The following is a 16,684-nucleotide window of genomic DNA, read 5'->3' on the forward strand; positions in this document are numbered from 1 at the left end:
TACCACCTCAACCTCCCCTGCCGTCACCACCCCCCGCACCTCACCTGACATCTCACCCGCCACATCAACCTCCCCCCACTCACCCTCACCCCTTCCCTCTGCTGCTCCACCCTCTCCACCCAAGACCACGTGTCTTGCCCATGCCGCCACCCCCTCAACACAATCCACTACCAACGCCCCCTCCCCACCACCCTTGCATACGCCCACCTCGACGGCTTCACCCCCCACCGTGTCCCCAACACTTGCAGCATCCCGTCCTAACCAACCCTGCCCACCCACTTCCCCACCCACCCCCACCCTCAGAACCACCACCACCCGCTCCGGTCGACTCTCGTGCCCACCCGCCCGATACACCCATACCCTTTCACCTCCCGCCTCCCCACAACTTCACACTATCATGATACATCAAGTCCAAATCCCCTCCACCTACACTCCCCAGAGACTCAGCGCCACATTACCATGGCACAAAAGCCAACCCTGACCCTCGGTGTCCAGCATACAGCTCCCTACCACACCAGCAACAACACCGACCAGGATAAAGGTGAGATGAGCCATATGGGCACCTACCATCAGCACGAATTGTTGGCTTCGAGGACCACACCACCTGATTACCCTCCTCCACTCCACCACCACCACCTCCACGCTCCTCCTCACCTGCGATGCAGAGCAGGAAGAAAACTCCTATACCACTGCCTGGCAGGCCCTACTGCAGCATCTCCAGCCTGCGTACACCACCCACGACACTCACGTGTACCACCTCCAGCCACGGGGACGTGACTTTTTCCAAGGGGAGAGTGGTGAAATGCGTGGCATACAAAATAGTGCCCCCAAAAATGAGGTGAGTGGGGAACAGCATAGTGCCCCCGGAAACGCACCGACACCCCCACCCGGACCCCATGGAGTAGCCGCAACCACACTAGGGGATGCTATGCGACAACGGCATATGGCAGCCCGGGCTGTGCGTCCTTATAACACCCAACCGTCGCACTGCCACCCTAGCAGGAGGAGGACACTACCTTCAGGGAGTGGGATTGCCGGACCAGCCCGGGGTGGAGCTGATATCTCAATTCATGACAGCGCCCCTCTGAAGACGGCCTACTGCCACTCCTGCCTTTGTCAGTCGGCCAAGCGTCGCACTCAAGGTGTTTCTCTTGAGATGGCCTACTGCCGCTCCTCCCTCCTGCTGAAGGAGACAGCCTACTGCCGCTCTGAAGGTGCTGCCCCCGAGAGGGCCTACTGCCGCTCCTCCCTCCTGCCGAAGGAGACGGCCTACTGCTGCTCTGAAAGCACTGCCCCTGAGATGGCAGATTGCCACTTCTCCCCCCTGCCGAAGGAGACGGCCTACTGCCGCTCTGAAGGTGCTGCCCCTGAGACGGCCTATTGCCGCTCCTCCCTCCTGCTGAAGGAGACGGCCTACTGCCGCTCTGAAGGTGCTGCCCCTGAGATGGCCGATTGGCGCTCCTCCCTCCTGCCGAAGGAGACGGCCTACTGCCGCACTGAAGGCGCTGCCCCTGAGACGGTCTACTGCTGCTCTCCTCTCCCGCAGAAGGAGACGGCCTACTGCCTCCCCTACCATCGCCAGAGGGCCTATTGCCGCTCCAAAGGCACTGCCCCTGAGACGGCCTACTGCCGCTCCACCCTCCTGCAGAAGAAGAAGGCCTACTGCCGCTGAGGAGGTGACCAGAGGCGCGCTGACTCCCCCACTCAGGCCACGGCCAATTGCCGGGCCTTGGCGCCCTATAGTTGCACCCTTGGGCAGCCATGGCCAATTGCCGGGCCCCACGGCCACAAGGAGGTATTATCAGTGTCATTGCCCCTGCGTGAGGCAGGCGCCCGGATCCCCAGCACCAGAGAGACCCCGCGAGGCCTAACGGCTTCCCCTGGCCTCCAGTCTCTATGCCTGGCCCTGGAGAAACCGACCTGATGGACCCTAGTTCAGGTCGGTGCCACAGTCCCTCCCTGACGGCGCCCCTTGACTCTGGGGACTCCAGTCCTCAGTCACTCCAGGCCCTCCCCAGGACACCCGGGTGAGACCTCTCCACGCTCAAGAGGCGGCGTAAGACCTCCAGCTGAGCCAGAGATTCCTGGACCTGTTCGGCCCCAGCCCTGAGGGCCACACCCCTGAACCTAGCCCGGGGACTGCGGGCTCCTGTGGCGCCTGCAGCCCTGGACGCAAGAGGATGCCCCTGCGAGCCGTCCCGTGCCCTCTCGCCACGCCCTCCCCTGGCGGTGCCCCTGGTCCGGCAGAATAGTCGCCGGCGTGTCCCCCGCCGCTTCCACTACATGAGTAAATTATGTTAAGTGTGGTGTTGCCCCAGAACTAGTGAACTGACTTATGTTAAGTGTGACATTGCCCTAGAAACAGGTTAGTGATACAGTGCCTTAATATATGTCAAATATCGGGGCAAGTGAAATCACGGGTGGATGAGTAAGAACGAGCACGTGAGTAAGTTCTGAGGAATCCGACTCACAAGTGACGCCCTTGTAGAAAACCAGTAAGACTCTCCCCCGAGGAATCCTCTGTAGTGAAAATATACCCATGTCCTTTGTTACCAGAAAATAATAGAGAAAGCTTGAATAATATCCTCCCGTTTGTATTACCATAAACACAGTGAATACCCAGTGTCCCTCCACTCTCTCGCTTCCTAAAGAATCTCCTCCCTGCAGCTAGCGTAACGTAAACAAGAGATAGAATCAAATGTCAAAACCCCTTTGCTATCAGATGAAACTGAGTTTGAATTAATAATATTTACCCTCTCCTAATATTATTATAACTCTGTTCTGACCCGTCACGAGTCCTTCCCCTCCCCCCCGCCCCGTTAAGTCTCTCTCCCCGCGCTTCCACGCGCGCCCGTGTTCCCTGTACACCTGTGCACTAGAATTACTGTATTGGCGTCAGTATTAGATAAGCCAGTATCCTGTGAGATACTAATATCCTAGTTAAGGTTTTATTTCTGTGTCATATATTGTGTTGTAATATCTGCTACTTTTGTCCTGTGTCAGACTGTGGTAATATATGTGTAAAGGTTATTGCCTGGATTTTTTGTGTTCTGCCTCTCTTCATTGCACTAAGCTCTGGTCTCGAAAGAGGACCCCGCTACACGTTAGGTGCTTTAGAACCGAGGAGTCGGGCCTTTTTCACCTAGCATTACAATTACAAATAAGAAAATAAATAATGTACTTATATCAACAGCCCCCTATATTTATCTTATACCAGGTATGTAGCTACTAAGATTTTTTTGTTTGTTAATAAAAAATGTAAAATCATTAAAACTCTATTGTTGAAGTCTTTTAGTTTTATGTTGTTGTACTCATCAGCATTAAATAAATGAAATTAAATTTGTGCCAGTGTTATGTTTCAGTTGTAAAAGTTAACTTCAAGAGTAGTTTTGACAGTTTTGGCATATACTGTCAATTATGCATTTTATGTAAAATTACTTTAAACATACAGTATATATTCTGTGTGTATATATCTGTGCCTATATGTAATTACTGAAACTTCCAAAGTAAGTAAATTTTTTGGAAAATTTCCAGAATTACACCCAACTCACCTTGAAACTTAAAATCTTCATTTTTTAATGTATTATGGTTCAATTTGAATCTGATATTCATTTATGTCGGAAATTACTTTTAAAATTCCAAACCAAGCTAATCCAACCAACCTAACCTAACTTAGGACCTAACTTGAAGACTAAGAAGAAAGGATAACTGCAGTAGGTCAATAGGACCAAGCTAGACAGCACCCACAAGAGTGTGACTAATTTACCCTGGCTACAATAGTCCATGCAGGCCCATGCTAGGCAGCTCTCACAGGAGTGTGACTACAAGAGTGACAAATTTCGTATGGAACCCATAACTGTCTAAATAGGGGGCAGCAACTAGGGTACATCACTGGGAAACCTATTCTATTCATCAGCTACTCGATTCCCAGTCGATGTATACGGTACAATCCCTCCCCCATGGCCCCACGTCAATAATTTACTGATAACTAAGACGATCTACAATTACTTCAGGTCATTTCCAGCTATCTACATTGCACATATACAACATGAAATGTCTGTTTACCTTGAAGGATGCCCCAGTGAACTTTGATGGAGTGTTTACCAAATAGTGATAGAGATCGCCATATCTGAGATCTGGTTTTGGCCCCCAGTCCTTGAAACTGGTGAATTTCTTCCTAGATAATTATGGTGTAAGGATCTAGCCCCAAACAATTTATCTTGTTCCTGTACAGATCTTGGTGGCGTTGATTCAGATTTCTAAATATATCTGACAGTTTCATCTCTGACAGCCCGGTCTGAACAGCCATTACTGCGCGGAGTTTGCCGTCCAATATGGACTCGTAAACAAAACCACGTGATTTCTGTGACATCTCTGGAGAAGGTCTATAGTAGGGAGATGCTATCTTAGTAGTGAGTGTGTAACATTGGTCGCCACACTGAAACACCCGCACTTGTCGCCTCCACCATGGTAATGCAATTGGAACACTGTTCTTAGCTTGCTGTTTCTGATTCACTGTTGCTTACATATGCAGAGTAGTGGGCCATGGCACTATATTTTAGCTGCACAGTGGGCCATGGCACTATATTTTCCGAATTCATCGGGTGATTTCAAAAGGCGCAGGAGTCAGGTGTAATGCATAAACATCATCACCGCCACCCTGTGCTCCTGGTAGCAGGCACACAAAGTATGTGGCGCTACCCTTGGTGTTTCATACCAACCACAATACCGTTGGCAGGCTTAGGCCTAACATCTTGCAATCAGATTACTTTATATTAGTTTCATATATACTGTAAATGTATGGATATGAATTTTTCATTTCATTCAAATAATGGGAGAGCATGAACATTGATGGACTGAGCTAAGAACAAGATTGGTCCCGGAAATGAGACAGTACACTAACTTAATTTGGTGATTTCCAGTTGCTTATCATAATGGAGTGTCTTATCCTCACTGTAAATATGTAAACATTTTACTTGTGACTACGGAGACACTTGAAGCACATAAAAGAAAATAGTTTAGTTGACCAACTTTTAATATATTCAATAATCACGTAAGAATTGGCAACTTTTGGGAGTTTGTGGCCAAGGCAATCGGTCTTGGGGCCAAATCTTTGTCCTTGCCCTGTGACCTTCGACTGATTTTTCGTAAAATCGAATTACTTCATCCTTTCTTGATTCTCAGATCTTCGGTCAAGCTTGATTCTCAGACCTTCCGTCAGGCTTGGTCCAAATCACATTCATTTGCTTGAGGCCTAGTAGCCAATCATTTGACCTTGCCATGTGACCTTGACCACTGACTGATTGTTCTCAAAACCGAATCATCTCATCCTTGGCAAACACTCACCCCTTCCGCCAAGTGTGATTTAAATTGGATAAAGACTTCTGAGTTGACCGTACTATTTAATTCTGATCTCTGACCTGTTTTTCTCAAAGTCAGTTTACACACATCTTTGCTAATTCTCAACTCTTCGACCAAGTTTGGTCCAAACCTGATCAAAACTGTTCGTACACTAACACACAGAAAGATACGAGTACATTCACACGCAAGGACACACCGAGCGATATAATACTCGTACACTCCCCGTGCTTTGTGCTCGGGTGTAAGAAATGGGAATGAAGGAACTTCTTAATTCCACAACAGACAAACAGCTCTCTCGGTATGTCCCCCCCCCTCCTCCTGGTAACTGACCTTTGCGCCGTGTGTGAGGATGGTGGTGAGGCTGGCCAGGTGACGGATGTGCGGCTTCAGTGCCGCTTTTAGTCCATCTATGTCTCTCGCCTGGATGGCCTGTCGGGATAAAACAAAGTGTAAGGATAACTTGCCTCCCCGTCTGTTTGTTCATTTATTTTTTGTGACATTTTGACTATCTTGTCTGTTATCTTGTTGTATTGTCTGTCTGATTGAATAATTATCTGTTTATCTAACCATCTATTCTTCTATGTATCTTTTTCCTGGCTATCTGTTTATTAGGCTATCTACTTCAGAATTTCTGTCTTTCTAAAACTGATTAGATTTCCGCTCGTCCACAGGTATAGGCCTACACATCGGGCTGCCGCCTATATTTTTCTGGGTATGTCTCTCTACCTGTATATTACAACTGCTTATTTACCTGTTTGTTTCTGTATCTGCTGGTTGAATATCTGTTCATCTGTCGCTACAATTTATCTGTCTCTGTATCTGGTTAGTGAGGAATTAACCCAACTGGCTGTCAGCTTAGCACTCTGTACACCCATCAAACAAGCATCACGCCCTGGGGTCTGTTGGATATGGGAAAAAACAAGTTCCTCAAAGAAGTATGTATTAACCTCTTCACTCGGACGATGACTCAATTTTTCTTACGCTCAGCTGAATATATTTAGCTGAGAAGAGACTTTTCGAATCGGAGAGGCCAGATAAAGCATCCCTTACTTGAACCACTACTGAGCTGTTCTACTACGCTGAACAGAATAATATCACGTTAACTCAAGCAAAATGAACAAGTACAAAAGTGCTAGACAGATGCGGGAGTCTCAGGACCCTAATACGGGGCGTTGCTAATGCCGCTAAAGTCTACCAGCATGAAGCACCTCCTTTCCGAAGAACGTTAGTGGGTGAAAGACGGACAGGGAGGCTCTCGCATCCAACAATACGTCATCGGTATGAAGGGGTGAGCTGGTACTTCAGGTTATATAACATCATATATCGTTTCATTTTATATAATTTTGAAAACTGAAAAACATCTATCTGCAGTCAGACGCCTTAATCCTGGAAGGCGTGGTCACAAACAAACTGCCTCCATGTTTCCTTGTCCTCCACCGTTAGGCTGCCTTCCCCCCAACTCACACCACCCGCATTCATATACCTTTCTGTCTTATCCTCAGTCCTCTCCCGTCTTTCCCTCTCCACCTTATTCCCAAACATTTTCTTAGCTGTTGTGGTGAGTGAACGAAGCAAGCGAATAAGAATACATTCATTTATTAGGGTGTGGAGCACAACACTAAAACTCTGTTGTCTCGGAAATTATTAAAACTGCAGCCGATCTACGTACAGATATTGTTGAAAAGCTCATGCAAAGTAACTGATGTCAGTTACATGACATTCCTTATAGTTCTTTATCACATTACTGAAAAAAAAAAAAATCGAAAAAATGCCTAGATTGTCCACGAACACTGTGTTATCTCAGAAACAAATAACTCTTTGTTACGATTTCATTTGACGGAATAAAATCGTCTGGAGTTTACATAAACAGTTTCCCAAGTGTACCGTACCAGTAGCAGCGAAGGGGTGACGTGAAATAGTGTTTCAAGCCTCTGACTCGTAGTACATTTATTAGTTGAACAAAATCTTACAGCGTTAGCCTGAATAACGTATCCTGGTGTACCGACCACAGCCTAAGAGTTAAAGCTACGACGGATTTAAACACATTAGAAAACCAATGGAAAAATCACAGATATTAGTCAAGTGCCTTTTCTAAAATATCGCCGATATACCATCGAAAAGAACACACACACACACACACACACACACACACACACACACACACACACACACAAAAGGACGAAATTAAGTATAAAAATTGAATGTGTGGTCCGCCACTCCTTGCCATAAGGGTCCAATGCCCTTAATTAATAGTATGCACATACTGATAATAGACGGGTCATGTCAAAGTGATCGTTGGCATCGGGCAAGTGGGATGGCACACTTTTTTCTGTTACCTAAACAAACTATTATCAGGCTTGTCCGCTGGAATACTTTCAAGTATGGACGCGTACACTTTCTACACTTTCAAGTGTGGACGCGTACACTTTCTACACTTTCAAGTGTGGACGCCTAAATTTCTACAATTTCAGTTGTGGACGCCAACACTTTCTACACTTTCAAGTAGGGATGCCTAGACTTTTTACACTCTCAGTTGTGGACGCCTACACTTTCTACACTTTCAAGTGTAGACACCTACAATTTCTACACTCTCAAATGTGGCCGCCTACACTTTCTACACATTCAGGTAAAGATGCCTAGACTTTATACACTTTCAAGTGTGGACGCCTACACTTTCTACACTTTCAAGTGTAGAGACCTACAATTTCTACACTTTAAAGTGTGGATGCCTACACTTTCTGCATTTTAAAGTGTGGACGCCTACACTTTCTACACTTTCAAGTGTAGAGACCTACAATTTCTACACTTTCAACTGTGGATGCCTACACTTTCTACACTTTCAAGTGTGGACGCCTACACTTTCTACATTTTCAAATGTGGATGCCCATAACTTAATCAGATTCTCATTCTCCATTCTTTCCAGGTGACCAATCGATCTCAGATACTTCTGATTCTTTCCGGCACGTCCACATGAACACTACAAAGTTTCTTGACTTCCTTATTTGTCTGTCTGTCTCCATATAATTCCATATGTTCTGAAATAACTCATTGTCACACCTTCCCTCACATAGTCACACACCCTCCCTCACATACCCACACACCCTCCTTCATGTACCAACACCCTCCCTCATATACCCCCACACACACCCCTCACATACCCACGCATCCTCCGTCACATACACACGCTCCCTCACACACCCACACACTCTCCCTCATGTATCCACACACCCTACCGCACACACACACACACACACACACACACACCATCAATCACATACCCACACATCATCTGTCGCATACCCGACTTCGTGTCTTCTTTATCCCTGCACTGTTGTTGACTTTATACACAGGTTTTGTTCGCCCCTGTGTAGAGTACAACTCTCATGTGCGGGGAGGCTTCCCACATACAGCTCCTCTGAACAAGGCGAAGTCAAAAGCTTTTCGTCTCATTAACTCTCCCCCTCTTGCTGGCTCCCTTTAATCTCCATCTTTTTGCGCACTGTTGCATCTTTATCTTTTCTGTCGCCCACTACGGCGGGCACGCAGCACCCGTCTAGCAGCAAACTCTTATCTCTTTTCTGTCCAACTCTAATGCAAGATTTAACCGTTACTCCCAGTCCTTCATGTATGCAACAGGTCAACACTGGAACTCTCTTCCTCTGTCTGTATCTCCTACTGCCGATCTCCAGGCTTTTACACGCAGTGTGGCCAGGCATCTCGAAATGAATGGATCTTGAATATAGCTCTTCATTATCTTGTTTTTAATTTTTTTTGAAGGGAATAAATTGCAGGCTCCTGGTTTCTTCTTCCTTGCAAAGAAAAAAAGTATGTAAATAAATAAAACATACACACACAGCTTCATTCACATACAAATACACCCTACCTTATATACCTACACCCTCTCCCTCTCACACCCACACACCATACACCCTACCTCATATACCTACACCCCCTCCCTGTCACACCCACACACCATACACCCTACCTCATATACCTACACCCCCTCCCTGTCACACCCACACACCATACACCCTACCTCATATAGTTCGTACCTACACCCCCTCTCTCTCACACTCACACACCATACACCCTACCTCATATACCTACACCCCCTCCCTCTCACACCCACACACCATATACCCTACCTCATATACCTACACCCCCTCCCTCTCAGACCGAGACATCCTCCACTCATTTACCCACACATTCTCCCTCGAACACCCATTCATCCTCGCTCACATCCACATACACCCTCAATCACATACTCACACACCCTCCCATACATATACACCCCCGTTCACATACCTACACACCTCCCCTCACATACCCACACATCCTCCCTCACATACCCCCACCTCACATACCCATAAACACCCCCTCACATGCCCACATGCCTTCACAATCACATACCAACACATCCTCCCTCACACAAGTAATCAAAATCCATCACATACCCACACATCTTCTCACACACCCGCACATCCTCTCACACACCCACACAAAATCCCTTACAGACCCACACACCCTCCCTCATATCCACACACCCTCCCTCATATCCACACACCCTCCCTCACACACCCACATACCCTCCCTCACACACCCACACACCCTCCCTCACATAACCACACACCCTCCCGCACGCACCCACACACCCTCCCGCACGCACCCACACACCCTCCTTCACATAACCACACACCCTCCCTCACACCCACACACCCTCCCTCATATAACCACACACCCTCCCTCACACCTCCCCGTGGGCAGCCACCTTGTCGTGGTGGGGGGGCTTGCGTGCCCCTGTGATCCCACAAGCCTGCCCGTGGATGTAACGACATCTGGCAGGGTCTCCCATGCGGGTAGGGTTGTGGGTGAGGGGTCTGACTAAGCGCTGCCCGAAACGTAGGTTACACGTATGGGTCATTGGTGCCGCCCTCCAGAGGGATCGCCTCGGTTCTGTCCTGAGTTGGTTGGTTAGGTGTCGGCTGGGGGGTGTTGGGGAAGGGGGTCTTTGTACTGGTGAGCAAACTTTCGTATCACATGGTGTCCTTTTTGGGACACCCTCTGGGGACGAGGTACCCCGCTCCCATCAGACCGCACTCGGTCTGGTAGGCGGTAGGCTCACTCCCTGGTGAGTGGTTTCTCTTGGCTCCTGGTGCCAATTTCTATTCACCAATGTATATATGGATACATTGAACAATTCATTAACCACTCGTGTGGTCGGTGACCAGCCGCACAAGTTGGCATCAACTGGTCACTCTCTGGCCGACGACCCTACACCCTCCGGGTCATCTGCCAAAACTGCGAATTCAGATGTTCCCTGTATTGAGTTTTTATCTGGTGTCTTTGTGAAACACTCTTACATAAAATATATAGTTCTCAAAACGGATGATGGTACTTCTTTCTGGAACCTGAACTGTTTTCAGATTCACAGTGGTCTAGTTACAGCACGTGGATTTACCCCCAAGGTCTCTCTGCAGGGTGATGGTTCTCTATTGTTAGAACCCAGGAATGAAGAGGAGAGTTCACGCATCCAGTCCCTAACTATGGTCGCTGGTTATCCCGTATCTGCCTCTCGTCATTTGGTCCTAAATCAGTCCCGAGGGGTTGTATATTCTCGTGACTTGGTCTCATATTCTGATTCTTCCCTCTTAGAGGGGCTGGCTCCTCAGCGAGTTGTAGCAGTACAAAGAATAATGAAGAAAGTTGATGAGATTTTAACCCCCATGCACACTCTTATCTTGACATTTGATCATCTTACTTTGCCAGAGGTCATCACCGCTGCATGATGGAAGCTTAAGGTTAAACCTTATGTTCCCCGACCTAGAAGGTGCTATTGTTGTCAAAGGTTTGGTCATGTTCGCCGTTCTTGCAGGTGGGAAGTGTCTGGCCTTCCTGAAGTTTGTGGAAATTGTGGTGGAATTTCTCATGGTATGGATGAGTGTTCTCAACCGTCTAAATGTTTGAACTGTGGAGGAGCACATGCAGCCTCCTCAAGGGATTGCGAAATATGCAAGTATGAATATGAGATTATTTCTGTCTGAACGAAGGAGAAAATTTCCTTTTCTGAGGCAAAAGCCAGGGTAAGGGAGCGGTTCATTTGCCCTGGGGTTACCTTTGCTGCTGTGTTGTCTCACTATAAAGGTACCCGGCAGGTGCCCCTGCCATCACACAATGCCCCATCAAATTCTCAGGGTTCTACTTCCTGGCCTTCTCGCCCGGGGGGTTCCACTGAAGGAGTGCAACCTGGAAGCATCTGTGCTTCCTCCAGGGAGGTGCCTCCTGTCTCTGGGGGTGTCCCTTCTGCAGTGGTTCTTCCAGTGTCTGGGGGTGCCTCCCCCATCCCAGTTCCTCCAGTTCCTCCTGTGACAAACACCCGTATCGATGTACACCTTGCTTTGACACATCCCAAACCCCCGATGTCCTTCCTGTGCATCCTTGTCCTGACATATCCAAAAAAAACAGTGTCTCTCATGCTCCTGTATCGGCTGCTACTCCCGTACCGACTGCTGCTCCTGTACCATCTGCCTGCTCTGCTACTGTTGTTCACTCTTTACAGTGTGGCACTACAGTATCTAATGCTTTAAGTTCTGGTGCAGAGATGGAGGTTGCATCTGCCAACCTCAAACGAGTGAGGAATGAGGAGTTTTTGGGTGACTCCCCTCCTTCTAAGGTTCAAACTTCCATACCGCATGAGGATTCTGAGGGGGCTCGTCGCTCAACAACCCAGCCAGTGGTGGCGTCTAAGTCTGTGGGTGTTCATGATGGCCCTTCTAGGATTCCCGTCCCTGCCTCTTGCTCAGGTGTGGTGTGGCCTGGGTCTTTAGATACTCAAAGAGCTCAGTCACTTGCTCCCTCTGATCTGTCACCCAGCGGCCAACCTTTGGTTGAGTCGGTTGGGGGGGGTTCGGTTGGCCCCGAGGTGCCAGCTGAACCCTCACATGGGTGTGCAGACGGGGCACGTGGGTCTTCCAAGAAGGTCTCTGTGCTACGGACTCATTCTGGCGATGGGCGGGACATGTCTCGGTGTAAGGGTACTTCCACCCATGGAAACTCTAAATCTTCATTGTCTTCTCGGTTGGTGAGGCAGAGCTCCACGCCTAGGAAGAAGGGCTTTCACTCCCTTCCCAACGAGGTTGCTACATAGCTTTGGTGTTTCTAAGTTCATAATATTTAATACTAATCACTATGGCTCAATCGGTACCAATCTGTCTTCAGTGGAACTGTAGAAGTGTCATGGCAAATTGGGAGGAATTGCAGTTATTACTCTCTGCTGTGAACCCACTATGTGTCTGTCTTCAGGAGACAATGGTAGGGGACAGACAGTTCCCTTCTATTAGGGGGTATGAGGCCTTCCATGCATCTCCTCCTGGTGGTCACAGCAGGGGATGTGTAATTTTGTGTCGTTATGATGTCCCCTTTATTTCGAGATTCAGTCCCACTTTCAAGTTCTAGCAGTACAGATGCACGTTGGGAGGTGCTATACCATCTGTTGTCTGTACCTTCCACCTTCCGTTACTGTTATACGTGCTGATCTAGAAACCCTTATCAGCCAACTTTCACCCCCTTTCCTACTCCTTGGTGACCTTAATGGACGCCATCCTTTGTGGGGTGACTCACTTTCAAATTCCCGGGGTGATCTTCTTGCCTCTTTGGTTGGGGATTTAGATTTGGTTGTCCTAAATGATGGGAGGCCGACCCATTTTCATTTTCAGACTTGCACGTATTCTGTCATTGACCTTACCATCTCCTCTGACTGTGCCCATGATTTTTCTTGGGAGGTTTTGGATGATCTACATGGTAGTGACCATTATCCTGTAGTGGTCCAGCCTACTTGCTCTGTTCCTGCAGCCCGTCTGCCACACTGGTGTCTGGACAGGGGTGATTGGTCTCTCTTTGAGGAACTATGTGTATTTGCCAACAGGGTTAGTGATTTTTCAACTATTGATGATGCCGAATGTTATTTTACTAAGACAATTTTCTCAGCAGGGGTTCATTCTATCCCACGAACTTCTGGTGTTTTTTCCTGGAGACCTATGCCATGGTGGAATGATGACTCCTTCATAGCAAAGGGAACTTACAAAGCAGCTGCCCATCGGTATTTTGCCAATCATAATGTTCTTTTTCTAAAAATACAGTTTCACAAACCACGTGCTCACTATAGATGGGTCATGAAGAATGCTCGCCGTAACTTGTGGAGGTCATATGTTTCTACAGTTACATCTTCAACTTCAATGGCTATGGTGTGGAAAAAGGTGTGCAAGATTTCTGATAGGTTCTCGCCCCCCTCCCCTCCGGTGTTGTGCCTTCATGGAGAACTTGTGCCTGCACCAGATGCAGTAGCCTCTGCTTTTGCAAATCAGTTTTATGCTGCCTCCTACCTTTCGTAGGAATCAAGAGAGGCTGGGACTTGACTTTCGCTCTCGTGGCAGAGAGCCGTATAATTTATATTTCAGTCTCCGTGAGCTGCGTGCTGCCCTTTCAGAGTGTGGTGACACTGCTCCTGGGCCTGACGATATTCCATACGCTATGCTGCGTCATCTACCGACTGATTCACTTTAGTTTTTATTGGACCTTTTTAACGGGGTTTGGAGTGAGGGCTCTATTCCGAGGAGTTGGAAGTTGGGTATTGTCCTCCCCTTTCCCAAGCCTGGTAGAGACCATTTTCAAGTCTCCAACTATCGCCCTATCACTTTAACATCATGTGTGTGCAAGCTGTTCTAAAAGATGGTCAATATCAGGCTTGTGTGGTTTCTGGAGAAGGGTTGCTTTCTCTCTCCGGTGCAGAGTGGTTTCCGTAAATTACGGTGCACTTCAGACAGCCTTATCAGGCTCGAGGCGTCAATCTGTGAAACTTTTGCCTCCAAGCAAACTGGTTTGATGGCAACTGTGCCAGAGCAACAGCCCAAAAGTCATTACCATATAACTCTTCCTTAAAATCAAAAACATCTGAATCACTCTCCCGATTTAAAATTGCTAGAAATCATGCAATAGCTGTATTAAATCTATCTAAATCAAACTTTCTTCAAAAGCAAGCATCAAAATTACTTAACAACCCTAATGACAAAAGAATACTCTGGTCAGCTCTTAATTCTTTCAATAATAACTTTAAGAAGTTATCTTCCATTCCCCCACTAAAATCTTCAGATGCCAACGTTACAAATGACCCACGTGGGAAAGCAGATATCTTTGCCAGTACCTTTGCCAGAAACTCTACCACAAACAATACCAGCCAGAATGTCCCAGTACTGGAACTTGATTCTCCCGAAATTGCCCCACTTAAAATACAGACAAGATACGTAAAATCCATCCTAGACAATTGACCTACCAACAAAGCTCCAGGCCCAGATGGAATTCCGCCAATTGTTTTGAAAAAGTGTTCCCCTGAGCTTGCCTCTGTCTTAGCTAAATTATTCAGACTATGCATACGCACTTCTTTATTCCCAAATTCATGGAAAGAAGCCAATATGCACCCAGTTCTGAAGAAAAGAAGTTCGTCTGACCCCTCCAATTACAGACCAATAGCCGTCGCATCTTCTCTTGGTAAGGTGTTTGAAACTTTAATTATTAAGCACATTGTTAAACATCTTGAATCCAACAACTTAATTAGTGATAGACAATATGGTTTTCGCCACGAAAGATCCACCATTGACATACTCAATCTCTTAACTCATACCATCCATCAATCATTTGATCTTTTTGGAAAAACACATGCAGTAGCTCTTGATATCTCTAAAGCTTTCGACAGAGTATGGCACCGTTCCCTGCTGTCCAAACTCCCTTGCTATGGACTAACGTCTTTTGTTCCTTTGATTTCTTCATATCTTAGTGACAGGAAAATAAGAGTAAAAGTAGATGATATATATTCCAATTTCCACTCAATTAACGCCGGCATGCCACAGGGATCAGTTCTGATGCCAACCCTATTTCTGGTTCATATTAATGATCTTTTATCTGTCACCCACAATCTCATTCACTCATATGCAGATGACTCAACACTACATAGTTCATTCACACTCAAACATCCATTTACAAAGTTTAATATCTCTACCTTTCAACTCAGTACAGCCATCTCCATAAATCAAGATCTATCTACAATCAGTGAATGGGGATAAAAACAACCTTGTCTCTTTTAATGCTAGTAAAACTAAATTTATACAGTTTAGAAATAGACAGATATTGCCAGATTCATACATTACCTTCAGTGCTACTAATATTCCCATCTCCAAAAGTATTGAAATTCTTGGCGTCTCACTTGACAGTGCCCTCATCTGGACCTCTCATGTCAGATCGCTTGCTAAAACCGCCTCAAAGAAACTTGGATTATTGTACAGAGTCCGTAACTTCAACTTCTTCACCGATGAGCAGTTAGCTATAATTTATATGAGTCAGGTGTGCTCTCAGCTTGAATATTGCTCACCCTTGTGGAATGGTTGCATTAAGACAACTAGACAAAATTCAGAATAAAGCTGTTAGAATCATTAACAACCCTGCCATTACATATAAACTACCTCCCCTGCAAGTAAGAAGGAATGTTGCTTCCCTTGCATTATTTTACAGATATTTTTTTGGCAAATGCTCAGACGAAGTTGTGTCCATGGTGCCACCTCTCCATGCCTTCCCTCGTGCTACACGGGCATCTGGTAGCTCTCATGACTGGAATGTCACTCAGCCATATTGCAGAACTTCTGCCTATCAGAATTCTTTCATTCCCCGAACTGCATCTCTCTGGAACTCGCTTCCTCAGAGTTGTTTCCCTCCAAATTTCAACCCACAACTGTCCAAATCTAACTGTTAAAGATATTTTATGAACAGAGGACACCAGTAATCTAGGACACCAGTACTCTGGTGTATGGATTATTTTTTTTACTCATTTGTTTTTCCTTCCTCCGTTCTGTTATTTATGAAAAAAAAAAAAAAAAGCAACATCTTGTGGCTGTGTTTTTTGTCCTTGAGAAAGCGTATGACACTGCCTGGCACCAAGGCATCCTCCAACAACTTCATGCCTTTGGTTTACGTGGTTGCCTGCCTGTGCTGCTTGGAGACTTCTTGACTGATCATGTATTTCGGGTCCGTGTGCTTTCTACCCTCTCTGCACCACTGTGCCAGGAGGAAGGTGTCCCACAGGGGAGTGTCTTAAATGTTTCCCTGTTTGAGGGGGCCATCAATGGTATCGTTGACACTGTGCCTGCTGGGGTATCCTCATCCCTTTATGTGGATGACTTAATTATATGGTTTTCTGGCTCCCACATGTCTGCTATTGAGTGGTGTATGCAACTTGCCTTGGACAAGATTTCTGCCTGGGCCATTTCCAAGGGTTTCCGGT

Source organism: Coenobita brevimanus, chromosome 110 (genome assembly GCF_032717465.1).
Source record: "Coenobita brevimanus isolate Jiangsu-jjx chromosome 110, ASM3271746v2, whole genome shotgun sequence".
Lineage (NCBI taxonomy): Eukaryota > Metazoa > Arthropoda > Malacostraca > Decapoda > Coenobitidae > Coenobita > Coenobita brevimanus.